This window comes from Ambystoma mexicanum, chromosome 10, assembly GCF_040938575.1.
Source record: "Ambystoma mexicanum isolate Mex_15411 chromosome 10, UKY_AmexF1_1, whole genome shotgun sequence".
NCBI lineage: Eukaryota > Metazoa > Chordata > Amphibia > Caudata > Ambystomatidae > Ambystoma > Ambystoma mexicanum.
This window is the reverse complement of record NC_090932.1, coordinates 921,538,800-921,557,965: the sequence shown is the minus strand read 5'-3', so window position 1 is coordinate 921,557,965 and position 19,166 is coordinate 921,538,800.

The window sequence follows — 19,166 nt, the reverse complement described above, 5'->3', positions numbered from 1 at the left end:
ACTTCCTCCAAGAACCCAAAACACCCAAATAATAATAATAATTTAATATTTATATAGGGCTAGGAACCCTCAGGCATCTGAGCACTGCTTATTATTACCCACGCAGGTTTTTCGTTTTTTACTCGAAAAGACCAGTATGCTGTCTCATTTCTGACACCCGATGGCAGACATTCCCATAGCTGGCCCTACCACTAATGCTTTTTTGAATCCAGTTGACATTTTTTTAAAATGTCCTGAGTGATTCAAGTTTTAATACATATTATTTTTTTTTATATCTTTTTGGATTGTGCACCTTATGGATTGTTTTGCCTGGGTTCTATGTGGTTTCATTGAAGTCAATGGGCCTCATTACGAGGTGAGCGATAAGGGTTAACGGGCACCGGTAAGGAGACCGGTGCCGGTAAACCCTTACCGCCCTATTCCGAGGTCCCTTAGCGGAAGCCGCTAAGAGAGCAGGGAGCTAATAACGGGCCTGTTATTAGCTCCATCCCCATTCCCATTAAGCCCTATGGGGGCTCGAATGGGAATGGGGAATGGTTCTCGGAAGGGGGACTTACCGGGTCCTCCAAGGTTGGAATGACCCGGAAGTCCCTATTTCGAGAACCCGGACCCGGAATGCGGTAAGGGGGTAGCCATGGTGCTACTAACACCATGGCTCCCTCCTACCTCGGAATGAGGCCCAATGACTTTGTGGTAATTTAACTAAAATCACCTGGTGGCATTTCTTTTTTTCTTTAACTCCCTACTCTCCACCTCCCCTACCTTTATTCACTCCCGTACACCACCTGTCACTCAACATGCACGCCGTTATTTAGGGCTGGGAGGATAGCTCGGGGGCAACACAGTTGCCTTGGAAACAGCACAGCACAGAGCAACACAGGTTCAAATCCCGGTCCTGTGTTTAGAGACTGACCTCCGGTAATTACAAAAGATTAGCTGCTGCAACATATTTTTGGTAAAGTAATTTACCTCGATGAAACCACAGTGCAAGGTTGCCTGGACCTATCTCTATAAAGTGTGTTATCTCCAATTGTACAGTGATCCCTTAAACATTCCTAGTAAGTGTTGTGGTTTAAAAAATGTCCTCCCTAAAATATAAATAAAGACATTTAAGAATCTAGGCCAATGTGTGATGTGATGTTTTTCTCAACACAGCACCAGTTAGACGTCCTTCCCCTCTCAGTAAATTAACCCTGACTCTGGTCTCATGAAGTTAATTTCAATGTTTAGTGTGCCCATTTCTCAATTTGGAATTCTGCTGCTGCGATTGATAAGGCTAGTGTTAAGTGCGGATCACAGCAGTAGAAAACAACTGATGCTGTCTTCCATTTTTCTAACTTGATATCTGCTTACTGATAAGTTCATTGATATGCTATGATAGTTTATTTATATAGCCACTATACACAATGTGCTTCAAAGCGCTTCACAGCAACGGAGGACATAAGGGAAAATACAATGACATTCTTACTGGCCATGAGCAATAAGAATGTGAAATTAAGTATCATGCTCGGCCTGGTGACATTTCAGATAGAGCAAGAGCTAAGACATAGATAAGGAAGGGAGGGGGAGAGTGGGAAGGAAATGGAAACAGCCAGGCGACTACTGTACTAGGCATGATGACATTTCTGGTAGAGCAGGAGATTAACAAAAGGTGAGGGAGAAGGGTGCAGAAAGGGAGGGGAAGAACAATACAAGCGACTAACGTACTAGGCTTGACGACATTTCAGATAGTGCTGCAGGGGGAAGGGGGGAGAAAACAATTGGGTATCGTAGGTATCGTCTTCGTGGTGCGACCAGTCATCTATACAAAAGAAGGGGTCATAAACATTTGCAGGGACCAACATATTTCCTCCTCATGTCAGTAGAAAATGTGTCTATGGAAGAGCGACTAGTTAGTTTGGTGATGTCATGGTGCCTGCTGGAGACACCAGCTAGTCCACCAAATGCACATTACTGCAAGACCAATGGTCTACCAGTATTCATAATTACCATTCATTTCAACACTTTTGACAATTCTGAATCTATAGTTTTCTTTATTTTTGGAAAGATCACATTTTGGTTTCTGTGATTGAACTGTGAGCAAAGGTTGTCATTTCTGCTCTGCGTATTTCTGACTCCTCGCGCGTGTTGGCATGTATTAGTAACATTGTGCAAACATGAAATGTGAAAGCATGGTTCAAGATGTGGCCAAGCACAGAAAACCAAGCTACCTCATGCCAAATCTCCCCAGAGGGCAAGGCACCTTACAGTAGACCAGATTCGTCGCTTGTTGGTGATCTTAGTAAATACAAGCCCCTCTCTTCCACTCCATGGTGTGTTAACGGAATGGAATGTGGGAAAGAGTTCCAGTGTGTTACGCGTGGACTAGTATACTTGTCAGGACATGCACTATCAATGCCGTTACGAATGTTGTAGGAGTTTGGGTAGTGCTGGGATTTAACAAAGGCGATGCACAAATTAGGAACACACAATTTAAAGCTTGTAGAAATTAAATACATTTTGGCATGGATACAATAACATTGTGCGTTACTCCTTCGTCCGGCTTCCTCGTCACAGTCCTTACTTCATTGAGGCGTAGTCTCCCCTGAAGACCTTCCAAACTGTCCTTTACCACGTCAGCATGGAGGAATTCCTAAACTGGTTAGTCCCTCCTCCATGTCTGTCCGTTTCGTACCTTTCTCTAATCCTCCTACACGTCCTCTCCTACCCCTACCCTCGGCCTGGATTTCTCAAGCAATCATCATTTAGTGTTGGGTTGAGGGAATGAGGACTGTGACAGGGAAGATCCGGACTCGGAGTAATTAAGATTACTGTTAAGTAAACAGGCCAGTTAAAGAATAAAATCAAACAAAAAACGATGCATTTTCCTAATTATTCACGTGGACCCCAAAAAGACTGCTCTAAATGGTGCAAATGAGCGTTCAGGTGAAAGTCTAGGCAAAAGCCCCCATTCATACTAGGAGGACACTGGGGCTCTTTAAATGAATCCAGCATAGTCTGTCACCATCTTCTCCTCTTTGTGACTTTTTCACCACGTCAACCACTGCAAAGCAAATCTGTGCATTCTTATGGTCTTTCGCAATAAAGTGTTTTGCTACAGATGATTTGTATATTCTGCATCCTAATATAGGACTGGTCAGTCCATTGTAGCTTAACTTGACTACTTTTTTGTCGATGTAAAAACACCCAACATGGGCACTTGCCTGCAAAGACCATTTATTGGGAGTTTCAGGTGGCAGTCATTCAGTTCATTTTCTTCGCTGCAAGTGGATGCTGTAATCCGTTGCCTTTATTATGTTGTTTTAGCTTCTTGATTCTGGACCAGGTTATGTAGTCTTTTTTTCTTTTTCATTAACCGATAGAATGAAATCTTTAAAGTAACCAAAACGAACTCTAGTTCTGCTTGCCATTGATATGTCTTCAACACAAAATTAGTGAAATGGACAACCCATGTACAGAATTATGTAGTGGGTTCCTTTGCCAAGTACAGACTGGACCCAGGCTTCTTATGGTAAGTTTATTGTCCGCAGGTACACATCAGTGACATGCAAGTAGGTTCCTGGACAGTAAACACTGGCACATCCACACCTTGCAAATGCAAAGTGTAACTACCACCTTTAGAATGCCCCAGCAGACAGAACCACCACATTCTACAATTAACTCACCACATTCCACGTACAATGTTCTTGCATTCCCAGATCAAGCCTACTACACATTTCAGACCTATTCAAGTCAGAGGATTTTACCGGTTATTGAACATGTTCCATTGAGGTATGTCTCAATGCAAATTGACTGACGGGTATGAGATTATCCCTATAAGGTGTAGCATTAACTATGTGCATATATGTTTTTCAGTAGCATATTTCGTTTTTTGAGATCATGGTCTGATTGTAAATTCCATATTCATTTCAGCTTGATGCCCCCAGGATGGACTACGGGTCCGAAATGCAATGGCCAAGCACTGTCGGCCTAATTTTTTAACTAAAGATGGACCATGAAGGGGGGGGGAGTGGCTTGGCAGCCATGAGCTAGGGAGCTGGTTCCAGAGGCTCCTGCATGACCCGACGAGAGATCCTTTAAAACTGGCGGAAATATCTGCTGAAAGTGGCTGGGAAGCCAAGTGAATGTGTATGAATAGCAAGACCACAGCTGGGAACGTCATCTGACACAAATCTGTCCAGGGAAGGACCAGAAGGAGGAGCGGAGAGCCCACAGCACAGAGAGACAAAATGGCGGGCGCGACTGGCCAGCGCTGAGGTGAGACCAGAAACTTAAGGAGACGCACAGGAGAAGTCCCAGACACGGCGGGCAGACCACCGGAGGAGAAGGCAGGAGTGAAGCATCACACCAGGGAAAACGTGGGTTCCCAGCAATACCAGGGGCTACCGGCAGGCGAATCGAAGCAGAGAAGGAGAAAGGTGCCATGCAGTGACCGAAGACCATGAAGATTCAGGACTTTGGGGGTCCCCGTCAATGTGCCGGACAACAGGCGCAGAAGGAGGAGAGACCTCGAAGACGTCTCCGCCCTGATCCAGCACCAACTTAGGATGGGCCCAGTCCGTGGAGTGAGACCACCGAAAAGGGAAATGACTCCCCTCTCCCTTCCCGCCCACCCCCCCTCTGATTGGCTGTCCTTGCAGCCGCTCTGGGACTACGGCTCGACCGCTCACCACGCTCGCTTCTTTGTTGAGCCAGAGCGGGTTCGAGCGGTCGCCGTAGCCCCGTGTGGCTTGTTGCTGAGGCTGCCTCCCTAGCCCCGTTGGGCTCCAGTTAAGCCTCCTGTTTTTATTTTTTGGTGTTAGCGCTCCGTGCGCGTCTGTGTGGTGCCCCCTGCCCCCTCCCTCCCCCTCACTTCCTGGTTCCTCCTTCCCCTCTCCCTTCCCGCCCACACCCCCCTCCCCTTCCTCTCCCCCTGCTTTATATCCCACTCCCTCTGGGCAGCCCCCCTGCCCGGCAGCCCCCTAGGCCAAGGGCCCCTTAGGCAAAGGGCGGCTCCTACAGACTGCGGCTCCCTGTGTGTCTGCAGGTGTCCGCAGGGGACGCCAGGCGCCAGCTCCTCTGCTCTCCGGCCCACCCCTCACCTTGCCCACCTCATCCGCATGATGCCTCGCCCCCCCTTTTCCAATTTATTGGTATACTAGGGTGCTTTTCTCCCCCCGCAGGATTCTCAAACTTAGGTGGCCCTGACCTACTACGCATTACTGTTTGCTCTGCATTGTGTTACACTAGGGTGCTTTTCTCCCCCCGCAGGATTCTCAAACTTAGGTGGCCCTGACCTACTACGCATTACTGTTTGCTCTGCATTGTGTTACACTAGTGCCCTCCACTCAATTCCTGTCTGCATACTTGTGTCGTCCGCCTCCCCTCCTACTCCATGGTGCTCTCTATCTCACCTATCTACTCTAACTGCTTCTCTATTGACTATCCTGCTCTCCTCACTAAATCCGGTAGGAAAAAGTTTAAAAAGGACATCCTGGTCTCCAACCCAGGCCTCCCTATCGCTGACACCTACACGAGCGCCTGCTCCAAGGAAACTCTTACTGACATTCTCTTTTTCGTGCCTTCTCCTGACCTATGGACCCTTCACATGGTCGCTGTGCTCTCTCCTTTCTCCTCCTCTCCCATTAATGGTGGCACCCGTTGGGATGTCCTCTTGGCCCCTTTCCACTCCTCTAAGGCCATCATTAATGTCTATGCTAACGGGACCGTCTTGGTCCAAGGCCCTCAGGCCAACCTTCACCTCTTTGATAGGCGCCTCCCACGCCTCATCAACTTCCTCCCCGCTCCCGCTGTCCCCCTTCCTCTGTCCTCGGCTACCTTGCCTCTCCCCTCCCTCCCTGCCCCTTCTCTTGCTCCCTCCTCAACTCCTTCTCTAACACCTCCGCAGGGCATACCTCTGATCTGTACCCCTCCCCGGAAGTATTTCAAAGGTGGCAACCTTCTCCACATTGCCACTCTAAATGCTCGCTCTGCCATCAAGCACTCCTCTGATATCTGTCGCCTTCTTGAGGAACTGGACCTCGACGTCCTCGGTCTCACTGAGACATGGTTCACAGCCAGCTCTGCCACCAGCTTCGACACACTCCTACCTGACGGCTACAAGATCCTCTCCGTGCCCAGGCCTAACCGTTCAGGGGGTGGTGTTGCCCTTATCTTCCCCGAGTGGATTCCTGCCTCTGTCACTCCTACGCAGACCTACTCCTCTTTTGAATGCCTTGTCTGCCGACTCTCTCTCTCTCCTAGCCATTCCCTTACCGTGGCTACTATCTATCGGCCACCTGGTCAAATTTCCTCCTTCCTCTCTGAATGGGCTGACCTCTCCTCCTCACTCCTGTCCTCAACCACCCAACTCCTCTTTCTCGGTGACTTCAACATCCACCTCGATGCCTCCTGTCCCCCCACTGGTCTCTTTTGCGAACTCTGCAACTCTCTCTCACTCTCTATTCTCCCGTCTGGGCCTACCCACTCTGCAGGGCACACTCTTGATGCTCTGATCTCTTCTGACCTTCCCCTCTCCCTCCCTCTCTCCACTCCTCTCTCCTGGAGCGATCACTTTCTCCTATCCTCCCACCTCTCCCTCCCTTCCCCACAGGCAAAGCCACCCTCTTCACTGCCACCCACCTTCTCGGTCATCCGACCCATGAAGCGCGTGTCAGTTGAGGCTTTCGCTGCTACCTTCTCGCCCCCTCCTCCCCCCTCGGCTGACTCCCACCCTGACACAGCCCTCTCCATGCTCTATTCCTCTATATCTGATACTCTCGATATCCTTGCCCCCATCATGAGAATCCGCCTGAAGCCCAAAGCCAAATGTAACTCCTGGTATGACTCGGATCTCGTCACCCTAAAACGCAAGTGCAGGGTGGCAGAGAGGAAATGGCGTGCTTCATGTTCATCCTCTGACAAACTGGCCTGTCGCCTGCTCCAAAGGCAATACCGGCTCTCCGTTCTCACCAAGAAGAGAGCCCTTATCCAAGCCCGCATCTCTGAGGCATCTAACAACTCGGCCGAACTCTTTAAAATCTGCAAGGAGCTGGCCAACCCTGCTGCAGTCTCTACCTCTCCTGTCCCCTCCCAGGCCCTCTGCACTGCACTGGCCTCGCACTTCATCTCAAAAACTCAGGACATCCTGTCCTCGCTCTCCTCCTCTCTCCCCCCTCCCTCTCTTCCCGGCTCTTCCTCTTGCTCTCTTGCAGCCGCCCCTCCGCCCTCCTTCTCTGCTTTTCCACCTTTTTCTGCTGATGAGGTTTCCAGACAAGTCCGATCTATGAAAGCCTCGTCTAAACAGGTTCACCCCTGTTCCTCCAAAACCATCAAGGACCACATCGACTCCCTGGCTCCTGCCCTGGCTGTCTTTTGCAACCACTCATTCGCCTCTGGAGTCTTCCCATCCCCCCTCAAGCACTCCCTTGTGCACCCCCTCCTCAAGAAACCCTCTTCCGACCCCTCCTGCCCGGCCAATTATCACCCAATCTCCATTACTCCCTTCCTGGGTAAGCTCCTGGAGAAACTGGCCATTTCCCAGCTTAACCTCCATGCTGAATCTGTTGGTAATCTTCATGACCATCAATCCCGCTTCAGAGCGGCCAGAAGCACGGAAACTGCTCTCCTGAACATCCGTGAGGACCTGCTCCTGAACCTCGATTCCAACACTCCCTGTGTTCTCATTCTGCTCGATCTCTCCTCTGCCTTTGACACTGTCAACCATGCCATCCTGCTCAACTGTCTCCGTGATAACCTGGGTATCACTGGTCATGCTCTGGCATGGCTGACTTCTTTCCTTTCCGGTCGACCCTCCCAGGTCCAAATGGGCTCCTTCCTCTCTGACATCTTTTTCTCCACCTGTGGTGTCCCCCAGGGTTCCAACCTCTCTCCCTGGCTTTTCAACCAGTATCTGGCACTCCTTGCCCACCGCATCGCCGCTCTCTGCCCCTACTTCCAGTGCTATGCCGACGATACCCAGCTCATTTTCAGGCTACCCTCGGCCTCCTCCTCTCCTTCCCTCATCTCCGACTGTCTGTCTGCTATCCAGGAATGGTGTGCCGCCAATGACCTCTGCCTCAACGCCAGTAAGACTGAGATTCTACTCATCGGCACACCCACTCCCTCCTTCCCTGCAGCTCTCTGGCCGGCCTCCCTTGGCCCCCTTCCTGCCCCTACCTGCAAGGCTAAAAACCTCGGGGTCATCTTCGACTCCACACTCTCCTTCTCTCCTCATATATCTGACGTCTCTAAGAAGTCACACTACCAGCTGCACCTCCTCAGAGGTATTCTTCCCTTCCTCTCCTTCCCCCAGAAGCTCACTGTCTCCCGAGCCCTGGTTCTCTCAAGGCTGGACTACTGTAACAGCCTCTATCTTAATCTGCCTGCCTCCACTCTCCGCCCTCTGCAACTTATCCAGAACAGAACTGCGAGACTTGTCCTTGGCCTCAAGCCCAGGGACCGTATCTCTCCAGGACTGAAATCCCTTCACTGGCTCCCAGTGGCTGCGAGGATTAAGTTCAAAACCCTCTGCATTGTCCACAAGGCCTTCTGGGGCCAGGGACCTAAATACCTTCAACTCTCTCTTCCTAAATATCTTCCTTCACGAGCCCTTCGCTCATCCGTCTCCAACTCCCTCATGGTCAGCCGCTTCTCGAAGCAACGAGCTGGGGGTAGATCTCTCTCCGCAGCAGGGGCCTCCCTCTGGAACAGCCTTCCTGCCTCCCTGAAACTTGAGGAGAACCATCTCCGGTTCCGGAAGCACCTCAAAACCTTCCTCTTCGCTTCTGCCTTCTCTCTCCCTCTCCCCTGCTAAACCTGCTTAACCCCCCACTGAATTCAGCACTAAACCTGCATCTGGGCCACTCTCAGCAACCTCGGTCCAGGGCCCAGCCACTCTCCACTTGCACTGCCTCCCTGGCTCCCCGTGCACTGTGGGACTGTCACTGTACCCTACAGCCCCCTTCCCAGCACTTGCTCTGCACTTACCTCGCACTTGCCACCAGCTGGCCCTTTTTATTTATTATTTATTAATTATTATTTCTTACGCTACTTACCTTGTACTGCACTTTCCCCCCCACCTCCTCCCCCTGCACCTCCTCCTTTTCCCCTTACCTCTGCACTTGCGCGATCTGAATGACACCTGGCCTAGTAGGATCGTTTGTCTGTCTTCCCCTTGTTTCCCTCCCTCCCTGCCTCGTCGCGCCTTGAAACACTTGTGTATAGGCGCGTTACAAATACCATATCATATCATATCACCAAAAGGGAGCAGAATTAGAACAGAGGGGCGTGGGCTGGAACTAAGATAGCCCTGGTGCCCACCGCAGCAACTGGGGATGACAAAGCTAGGCCCCAACGAGACACGGAGCAGCATCTCACAGTGGGCACCGGGGAATCGGCTGTTGTACCGCACCGAGGAGGCACAGTATCCGTAGGAGGTGAGGGAAGGTGAGGGGGCAGGGAGAAGGACACGGCCCATTGCCCTGGACACCGGCATAGGCTCATGAGAAGAGTCTCCAAAGCAAATTGTGCTGACTCGCAGAAGCAGGTCTATTTTAACATAGCGCACCCGCACCAACACCGCTGCAACGCCACCGATGAATGAAAGGAGCTGGGCAGGCTCCTAGGGCATGGAAGAAGGTACATGGCAGCAGAGACGTGCAAAGTGGCCCCAGGGGCGACACCGTGCAACAGATGCCCCGCCATTGCGAACTGGGGGTCCTCAACAGAGGAAGACAGGATTGGGGCAACATGGGAGCTGAGACTTGGAGGCACGGAGAAGAGCACCACATTGGCATGCCTAACACTGGATTGAATCACACTGCTGGCACACTGCTGCCCCCTGCCTCACCATAGGGGACAGGGGAAAACCAAAAGCACTGGTAAAGAAATTGCATGTGGGAGGCCAGAACCCATCATCTGCTGTCAAGCGGACAGCCGCTACCAACTGAGTACATAAAGAACAATCGGTAGCAGCAACATAGCACAGAAGATGTAGTCACACAAGCCTCTGCATACAGACACAGACAAAGAAGCAAGAAATCCCTGACATTGAAGCTACGGTCCACACTACAAGAGTGCCACAACACAAGTTATATGAATAAAGGCGATTGGTGAGACGCACAGCGCCCAAAGCAGCTCGGAAGGGACTGGCAAATTGGGCATGTGGGTGGGCCGGGCCCCTTGGGGGAGCGGGCGCTAACACCACAGCGGGTGGCATTGCCAGGCCTAGACTGTGTGCCACAGCATGTTGCGGACGCCCGCCCCTCACAGACCTGTGCGGTCGGGTCTATAGGAGAAACTAAAGGAGAAAACACCTCATGTCACAAGGAAGATAATGCCAAACAAGAAAAACGAAGGAAGAAGCAAACAAACTAGCATAGACTCCTTTACTAGCAAATCCGCAAATACATCACCCGCTCAGTCCAACGCGGAGATGGCTACAACAAATGCAACACAACAAGCGGGAAGCATAATCGAAGGGCCCTTATTGGACGCAATCACAGCCCTGAAGACGTCCCTGGAAAACAAAATGGACATGGCGATAGGTGCCCTAGAGGCATCCTTAGAAAACAATTTCGACACAGTCATGGTGGATGTAGGCCTCCTCCGGCAGGACGCACGAAACCTGACTGATCGAGTGAGGACAGTAGAACAGCAGGTGCACCAGAACACCACGGATGTCGCTGTCACACTAACACAAATGTCGGATGTCCAGGAGCGAGTCAAGATCCTGGAACGCAGAGCGGAGGAGGCAGAAGGAAGGGCAAGACGGAACAACATCCGCAAAGTCAGACTACCGGAAGGTGAAGAAGGCAAGGACCATACGGGATATGTTGAAAATTTGCTGCTTCAGGAGATCGGGGCGGGGACACTGTCCCAAGGCTTTGTAGTGGAAAGAGCACACAGAGCCCTGACCAAAAGACCCCAACCGGGCCCCCCCCGAGAGCAATGACAGCTAAGATCATGAACTTTAAAGATAGGGAAAAGATATTAACATTTTCAAGGGAAGGGGGCGTCATCACTAGGAACTCCTCAAGGATCACAATATATACCCGGACTATACAGTCATGGTCCAGAAGTAAAGAGCGAGGTTCGGCCCGACCAAGGAACACCTCCTAGCGGCAGGCATACGCTACATGCTCCGATATCCGGCCAAACTCAAGGTGATACACCAGGGCAGGTCGAGCTTCTTCGAGGCAACAGACGAAGCTCACACATGGATGGATCAGCAGGGTATCCCTCAGCAACGACCTAGGGATGCCAATGAAGTTGGGATCTTACCCTGGTAGTAAAGAATGTGGACTAAAGCATGAGCTGAGACAACCAATACAAATTGCATAATGCAAGCCAGAAGGAATTTATGCTGGAGCAGGGGTCTCTTGATCGGCTTCACGGGCCGACAACACACATAACCCCAGAGTGTATCACGAGTTTAGATGCCAGTTCTGAGACATCACACTGTGGCGGGCCAACCCCACCAAGGTGGGTGCAGCAAAAGAAGCAGCGAAGCCGAGCAGGGGGAGGGTGGCTGGGCGTTGTTTTAACAGTTTTAGTTAGTAAAGGTTTTGGTTGGATAGTAGACGTCACTGACTATGGAGGAAGCAGCATAAGAAGAAAGAGAGAGACTGGAACGTCTGGTGGCGGAAATGGAGAGGAGCAAGGGGGTCAGTCTCGGAAACCAATCCTGGCCGGAGGCTCACTGGGACGGAGAAACAGGGAAATGTTGGTGAATGGATGATGACTACCGGCCTACATGGGACAGCAGAGCTGGAAGGGACACAGCGAATATGGGCCTGGATGAAATAACAATTGAAACCTGGAATATCAGGGGGCTAAACACCTTTGTAAAAAGGCTCAGAGTTTATGCCTTGCTAAACAGGATGAAGGGTAAGATAGCAATGTTGCAAGAGACTCACCTGACACGAGTGAAACAAACTAAAGTGAACAAGAAATGGGGGGGGGCCAGGTGTACAGCTCCACATACTCGAACTATGCGAGGGGAGTGATGGTGTGGATTGCCCCAGGGGTACGGTTTCAGCCAATAAAGCAAGAAAGCGACTCGGAAGGAAGACTGGTGCTGGTCCATGGAATGCTGGAAAATAAGGAGACAAGCCTGATAAAGACATATGCTGCGAATCACAATGCAATAAGATGTTTTGGGGAACTTGCACCCAGGCTAGCCCAATACAGGGAAGCAGTGTTCATGTGGGCAGGAGACTTCAATTGCACTCTGGACCCTCTCCTTGACAGGTCGGATGATGAACACAGGAAGCCGGCACCACCAGCCAATGATTTACAACAGATCCTGACCCAGTTGCAGCTGGTGGACATCTGGAGAAAGGTACACAGTGATGAGAGAGGATACACACACTATAGCGCACCGCATGGTATATTTACACGCATAGACTATTTATTTATGGGTACTGAATCATTGAGAGACTTTACGAGGAGAAGTAAAAAAGCATGCAGACTCTCTGACCATACACCATTACTAGCAACATGGGCACATACTCACAGACGGGCTCCGATACCAACGTGGCGACTGAGGGTGGAGGCATTGAAGGAGGGCGACTTCGAGGAATATTTACAGGAAGTGAAAGAAGAGTATTTCGAGCACAATGCAGGAACCGTGGACAGTAAGGGTACACTCTGGGAAGTGTTCAAAGTGGTGATAAGGGGAGCAGCGATAGGTAAAATGGAGGGACTAAGAGGTGAAGCCCTAGAAGAACTTGGCAAACTTGAGAGGGAGATAGAACTGCGAGAACACCGAGCTGGGGTCGCCTGTGAAGAAACTAAAGAATTAGTGGCGCAGAGATTGAGATGTGTGGAACTCTGGGAGAAACGAGGGAGATTGGACTATGGGAGATATATACAGTGGTTGCATGCGGAAGAGGACACACCTGGCAGGCTTCTGGCATGACTCACCAAGCAGGAATGTAAGAGAGACCCAATTACTGCAATAAACGGTGAAGCGGGGACAGAGATCAGAACTAAGGAGGGTATTCATGTATTGTTCTCTCGTTTCTATGAGCAATTATATGTCCAAACCCAGAGGTCTACCCAGGGGATATAGCAGATGCCCTGGCAGAGATGTGATTGCCAAGATTAACAGAAGACCAAGCTCAATTGTTGGATGTCCCTCTTACAGTGGAGGAAATTGAGACAGTGATCTCGGAACTCCGATCAGGCAAATCCACAGGACTCGACGGGCTCCTGGGTGAATTCTATAAGGTATATAAGGGCACAATAGCAGTTAGATTGCTCAAAACATATCAGGAGGCATACGAGAGAGAACAACTGTCAGACAGTATGTCACAATCAGTGATTGTACCGAAACCTTAAAACCTGGGAATTCACCGTCGGGGTGTGCCTCCTATAGGTTGATTTCTCTTATTAATCAAGACGGCAAAATTCTGACGGCAGTCCTGGCTAACCACCTAAAACGGGTGATAACCACGCTTATCCACTCCGACCAAACTGGTTACGTCCCGGGGAGGAACACGTTGTGGAATATCCGAAGGCTCTACCATGTGGTAGACCGGACAATCAATGTACGGGGTGAATGCGATATAGCGTCATTAGACGCGGTCAAGGCCTTCGACTCTGTGAATTGGAAGTGGTTATTCAGAGTCCTTGCCCACTTTGGGATAGGGGAGGGGTACCTCCAGTGGATTAGGCGACTGTGTAAGGATCCCAGGGCTAGATTGAAAACAGGGCAGCATATCTCAGAGGCATGGAGGATATACAGAGAAACTAAACAAGGCTGCCCACTTTCACCGATGCTGTACATAGTGGCTCTGGAACCGCTGGCGGTTTTTGTAAGAGCTGAGTATGGAGACACAGACATAGAGATAGACAGGGTGCTACACCAAATATCACTGTACGCGGATGACATGCTCCTTTTTGTGAGGAACCCGTGAGAAAACCTGATCTGCTTACAGGAGGTAATCGAAGCACATACTGGACTCTCGGGGATCGCCATCAATAAGGAAAAGTCCTTACTATTCCCCTTGGCCGACTTAAGATGGGTCCCTTCAAACAGACTTCCGGATCTGGGCCTCACGTGGGCGCCACGCTCCTTCCGATATCTGGGCATAGAAATACATCATGATATTATAGACACACATAAAATTAACACACATGCAGCTCTTGACAGAACACGAAAGGCCATGGACTTCTGGGGGACACTTCCGCTAGGTATGATGGGGAGAGCGGCCCTTTTGAAGATGGTAGTACTACCACGTATGTTATATTATTTCATGAACATCCCGTATGACATACCCAGGGCCTTCTTCACAAAATTGAACACAATGGCATAAACGTTCCTATGGGGGTGGTGGGGCAGGCCCTGCATAGCTATGACGACTCTGCCAAGATGTTATGAAGCAGGAGGCATCAGATTGCTGCATTTTGAGACGTATTACCTGGTGGGGCACTTGCAGTTTGTAGTGAAATGGCTAGGGGAAGAGATATCAATAGATGCAACACTGTTGCAACCGGTGCTGAAGCGGTACTTCCTGAGTGAACTGCCGTGGATTGATAAATCCCTGATCAAGACCCTATCAAACATGGTCAGACTCGCAATGGCCCTGTGGAGCAGAGCGTGTAAACTTCATGGGAGGAGAGACCCATGCTCGACACATATCCCCCTATCAGGATTTGTGGGCCAAGATTCAGGTATTCTCGCAACATATCGATCCCTGTGGGAGGCCAAGGGCGTAGCACAGATAGGAGATTTGAGGAAAGACGGACAATGGATGGAGTTCCGGAACATCCCAGAGGACCAGGACATACATGGAGGCCAGTTTATTCTATATGCCAGCATGTTATCAAAAATCAATAAGAGGTGGACAGAATGGCCGGAGCAGGATGAGACAAGAGGAGAGTTGGATGTGTGGTATGACATATCAGAAGGAGGACACACGGCCTCTAGACTGTATGAACAATTGCTAGAATTCAGCAATGTGAAAGTACTGAAAACGAGAGAACGCTGGGAAGGGGAGCATCAGCAGCCCTTTAGCAAAAAGAAATGGGCCAGAGTGCTGAGATACCCTAAACAAGTGTCCAGGAACACAAGGTTTAAACAAGCGCAGTTATACCTTACGCACAGGTCATACCTTCCGCCCAAAATAATAACTATGATGGGACTTGGACTTCCCCGTAAATGTCCCCGCTGCTCTGGCGAGGAAGCAGACATGTTGCACATGCTTTGGACTTGTCCAATGATACAGACGTTTAGGGAGGAAATCAAGAAGAAAATGACGAAGGGAGGAATCCATATGCAAGGGTGGAACCCAGAGTCGTACCTGCTGGGCCTCTTTCCCAAAGGAGGCAAACAAAGGACACACTTGGCCAAGATGAAGGATTTGGTTTGCATACTGGCCAACCGCCGGATTGCAATCTCATGGAACTCTAGAGCGGGCCCAACTATAGACTCATGGTGGTCTGATCTCCAGAAGTGGGTACTGGAAGAGACAGTGGTGTGGACTAGAGTGGTGCAGAGGGGAGAAGGGGAGAGTGGGCAAAAGATACTGGCATGGAACTCCCTGGTGCAGGACCTGTTTGGCCAAGAGTCAGAGAGTGCCACTGATAACCCCAGGAGGATGGAGGAACAATAACTGGAAGATCGATAGTGGTATGAGAGGTCCCCTAGACGTGAAGATGCGCAGGGGAAGGCAATCTGAGACTATCTGAATGGATGAGGGCAGATTAAAGCAGTATGCCCACAGGGTCGCTCCATGAAGACGGAAATGTAGCATCAACTCCATGTAATAGTGCCAGAGTGAATGTTTTGTTTGGTTATTGTTAAAAAATAATAGTGTTTTAAAGGATGAAGAGTGATGTGTTTTGTCTACAAAATTGGATCATTAATGTAACGTGGTATAGATTGTATTCTAAAGGGGCACATCCAGATTCCTGGGATGTCCCCAAGAGTTGTTTGTTTAAGTGGGTTTTTAATTTGCTTTGCTTTCATGTGACTACATCATTATGGATCTCAATTCATGACCTGCTCTTTTTGGTGTCTTTTGAAGCAATTCTTCCCATGTTTTCAGTGCTAGCATGCTACGCATCATGTTTAGCAATTCTTTGGGGTAGCCTTGGGATTTACATGTCTTTGTCAAATTATCCATAGACTATTGCGATCTATAGGTTTCGAGTAGTGTGTGGTTGTAAAATGGATTAATGCTTGCGAGACTTTGATGTCTGAAAGGCCAGCCGTTGGTTATCACAGCTGTTGCTGTGAGTTCGATGGTGTGCACTATTCGCAGTGAAAACTACTGTAGAATACTGCATCAAATCACAGCATGCCTTGAACTCTTTTTTTCTAACGGTAAGTGCTGTTAGCTAAACCTGAATAGCATGGCTGCTGGAGGTGGTAGGTTATGGCTGCGGTTTCGGCGATGAGCCTGCTCTTTTGCCTCTGCAGTAAACAGTCGATAGACATGGAAATAGCAGTCACACTCAATGTCCATGATGACTCTGTTTTGGATTCAATTTGATGGGCATCTACATGTCTTTTCCAGCAAACTGAAGAGATTAATGAATTTCGTATGCGGGGAAAAAAAGGGAAAATCATGATGCCAAGCAAAAATGTATTCCATAACAAAAGGCCCCATTCATGGGTCTATCGGTTAGGGAGGTGAACCGATAAGTCAACTGTGATTTGCAGTTGCGGTTCATACCGTGCCCTGTGCAAGCCAAGACTAGGGCTTTATATTGCTGAAACATGTAGAGATGTCACAATCGGCCAAATACGTCAGATCCTCCCTACGAAGATTGGACCCAGCCACAATCCTGCTCCTTGAGATTGTGCCTACTCGGGAGAGTCGACACCCGCATGCACTTTAGTTTGCTGTCTCTCCACAGAGGAGCACCACCATCAACCCAAGGCCTGTGTTTGAGCCTTGCCGGGTATCATTGGAGAGCTGCAGCTCTGGTGCTGCCTCCTTCTGGGCCCAGAGGTCAAGGGCTCCACATCTGGATTACCCATACTAGCTGATGGTGAAAGAGAGGCTCTTATAATTTTGCCAAATTTCAAATGCTTGGGTTTTCAGCAAGTGTTTTTATGAAAACACTTTGCCGAAGAAAATCACTGACATTTAGGTGGGGGTAGGAAAGGGCAGATAAGGGGTTGGTGGGGTCGGGAACAGTTAAAATAGGTGGGGGAAAGTGGGTTTGGGAGAAACCCCTAAAAAAAAAATATATGTATTCATAAAAACACCTGTTGTAAAAATGCCTCTCGATGTTATGACATAGTACCTCAGCCTCTTAGTCCTGTGGGAAGCCTCCATATGCCTCACTACATGATTATAAGTTTCCAGTAGAGTGCAATTTGTTGAATGCATAACAAGTAACTGGCCATGTTATACATTTAAGAGATTTAGAAAAGGCATTTCGATTTTGAACATTCATGTTTTTCTTCCACTTCTCCCTACTTTGTATAGTGTGGCCTATGACCCTGTAGCCATCGTCCAGTGATTCGTGGTGGGGACGTGGGGGATCTCCGACGACTCTCTCTCACCTGGCCTGCATCTTTGATCTACCGTGCTAGCACCAAGTCAGCTCCTACGCCCGTCTGCGTGGGAAAACCTGGACGTTCTTGGCAGACGGACCTACTGCACTTAAGCAGAAACGAGGTCCATACAAAAGGCAGAAACTACTTGTCATTTCTTTTTGTATCCATAGAAATCATTTACATGACAATGTTGGGTACTACCCTGATTCTGGATATCCAAGCCATGTTCTGACACTAAAACGTACAAAGAAAAGATGAAATCCCCACTGACGACATTTCCATGACAAATTGGCATGTGGAATAGGCATAACTAGGGTTGCAGAGAAGGGGATTAAAAATGGGACGAACGGGGGTGGGGGTGGAGAATGCAGAAGAAGATAGGGCTTTAAAAAGCAGGAGAGGGGAGGGACAGGGTATATTAACTCATTGCAAAAAAACTAAACAACAAAAAAACGGTTGCAAAAAGGCACACTTTTGGCAATTTGTCAGAGAAGGAATTATTAAGAAGGTATAACGGAGAGAAAGAAAAGTTTACACATTGGCACTGGAAAAGTACCTTTCTGTACATGTTTGCAAGCAAATAAGAACAAGTGAAGGGTATCACCCATCAAACATATATGCGAGTGAACACCACATCAAAATGCAGATACCAATCAGCAGGAAGAGGGGCAGCAGGTAGGTATTGCTATTAAGTAATGCATGCAGGCCTATTTGGGAATCACCAGAGGATGCAAATTGGCGCTCCCCAGCAAACGGAGATACATTTCAAGGGACAATCCATATGTGATGGGATAAAATCCTAGAACAAAACATATAATAAGACACTAATTTTCCTTATTATGACTTAAACACCATAAGGTGCTCTGCAGTGTTTATTTTCTACCATTTAACCAAATGAGAGCTATTAGTTTATCTGGATAGTGAAACATCATTATATCAGTGCTAAAGTGTCATTATTTCTTCTTATCAGTGTAAACATAATAGTTTCCAAGTTCCCTTTTTACAACAACAAAGAATTATATATATTGAAAAATAGGGAAAGAAGGAATAGAAAAAGTTAAAAGAAAGGAGGGCATGGGCCCCCCATAAAGCATGGACATTGGCAGCAACTGAAGGATCCAGGGAAGGTGCCTTCACAAGGGATACGTGTAGCAGGTTTATATGCAAGAGGGACCACATCAATGGGAGGGGAGGCACTGAGAAGCTTAAGGCGGGTAGGGCTGACCACTTGAGGATGAAGATTGCGATTTTTGATTAGACATACATTCAGGGAGGTCCTGGTTTAGAAGACACAAGCAAACTAAGCATTCCAAGAGGAAGGATGGGGGAAGTGATCAAAGAAAGGGATATGTGGGGACGGTGGCCAAGTAGAGGGGGAAAATGGGAAGCAATTCCTGGTTACCATGGATATGTCATGTAAATAAAATGGAGAGCTGCCACAGAGGTCTCGAGATTCAGACACACAGAAAGCGCCGAACTACAATTCGGGAAGGGTTCTTTCACCGTTTTATGCGAGAGTCTTTTTTTCTTTTTTCGCCCAGAACAAACAATGTTCTGGCTCTTACTCAACTCCTCATACCTCCTTATTGTGTTCAGCTCTCTGCTCCAACATGTTATGGTCACCGGTAATGCCAGGTATCACCTTGCTCTGTCCAATGATACGAATACT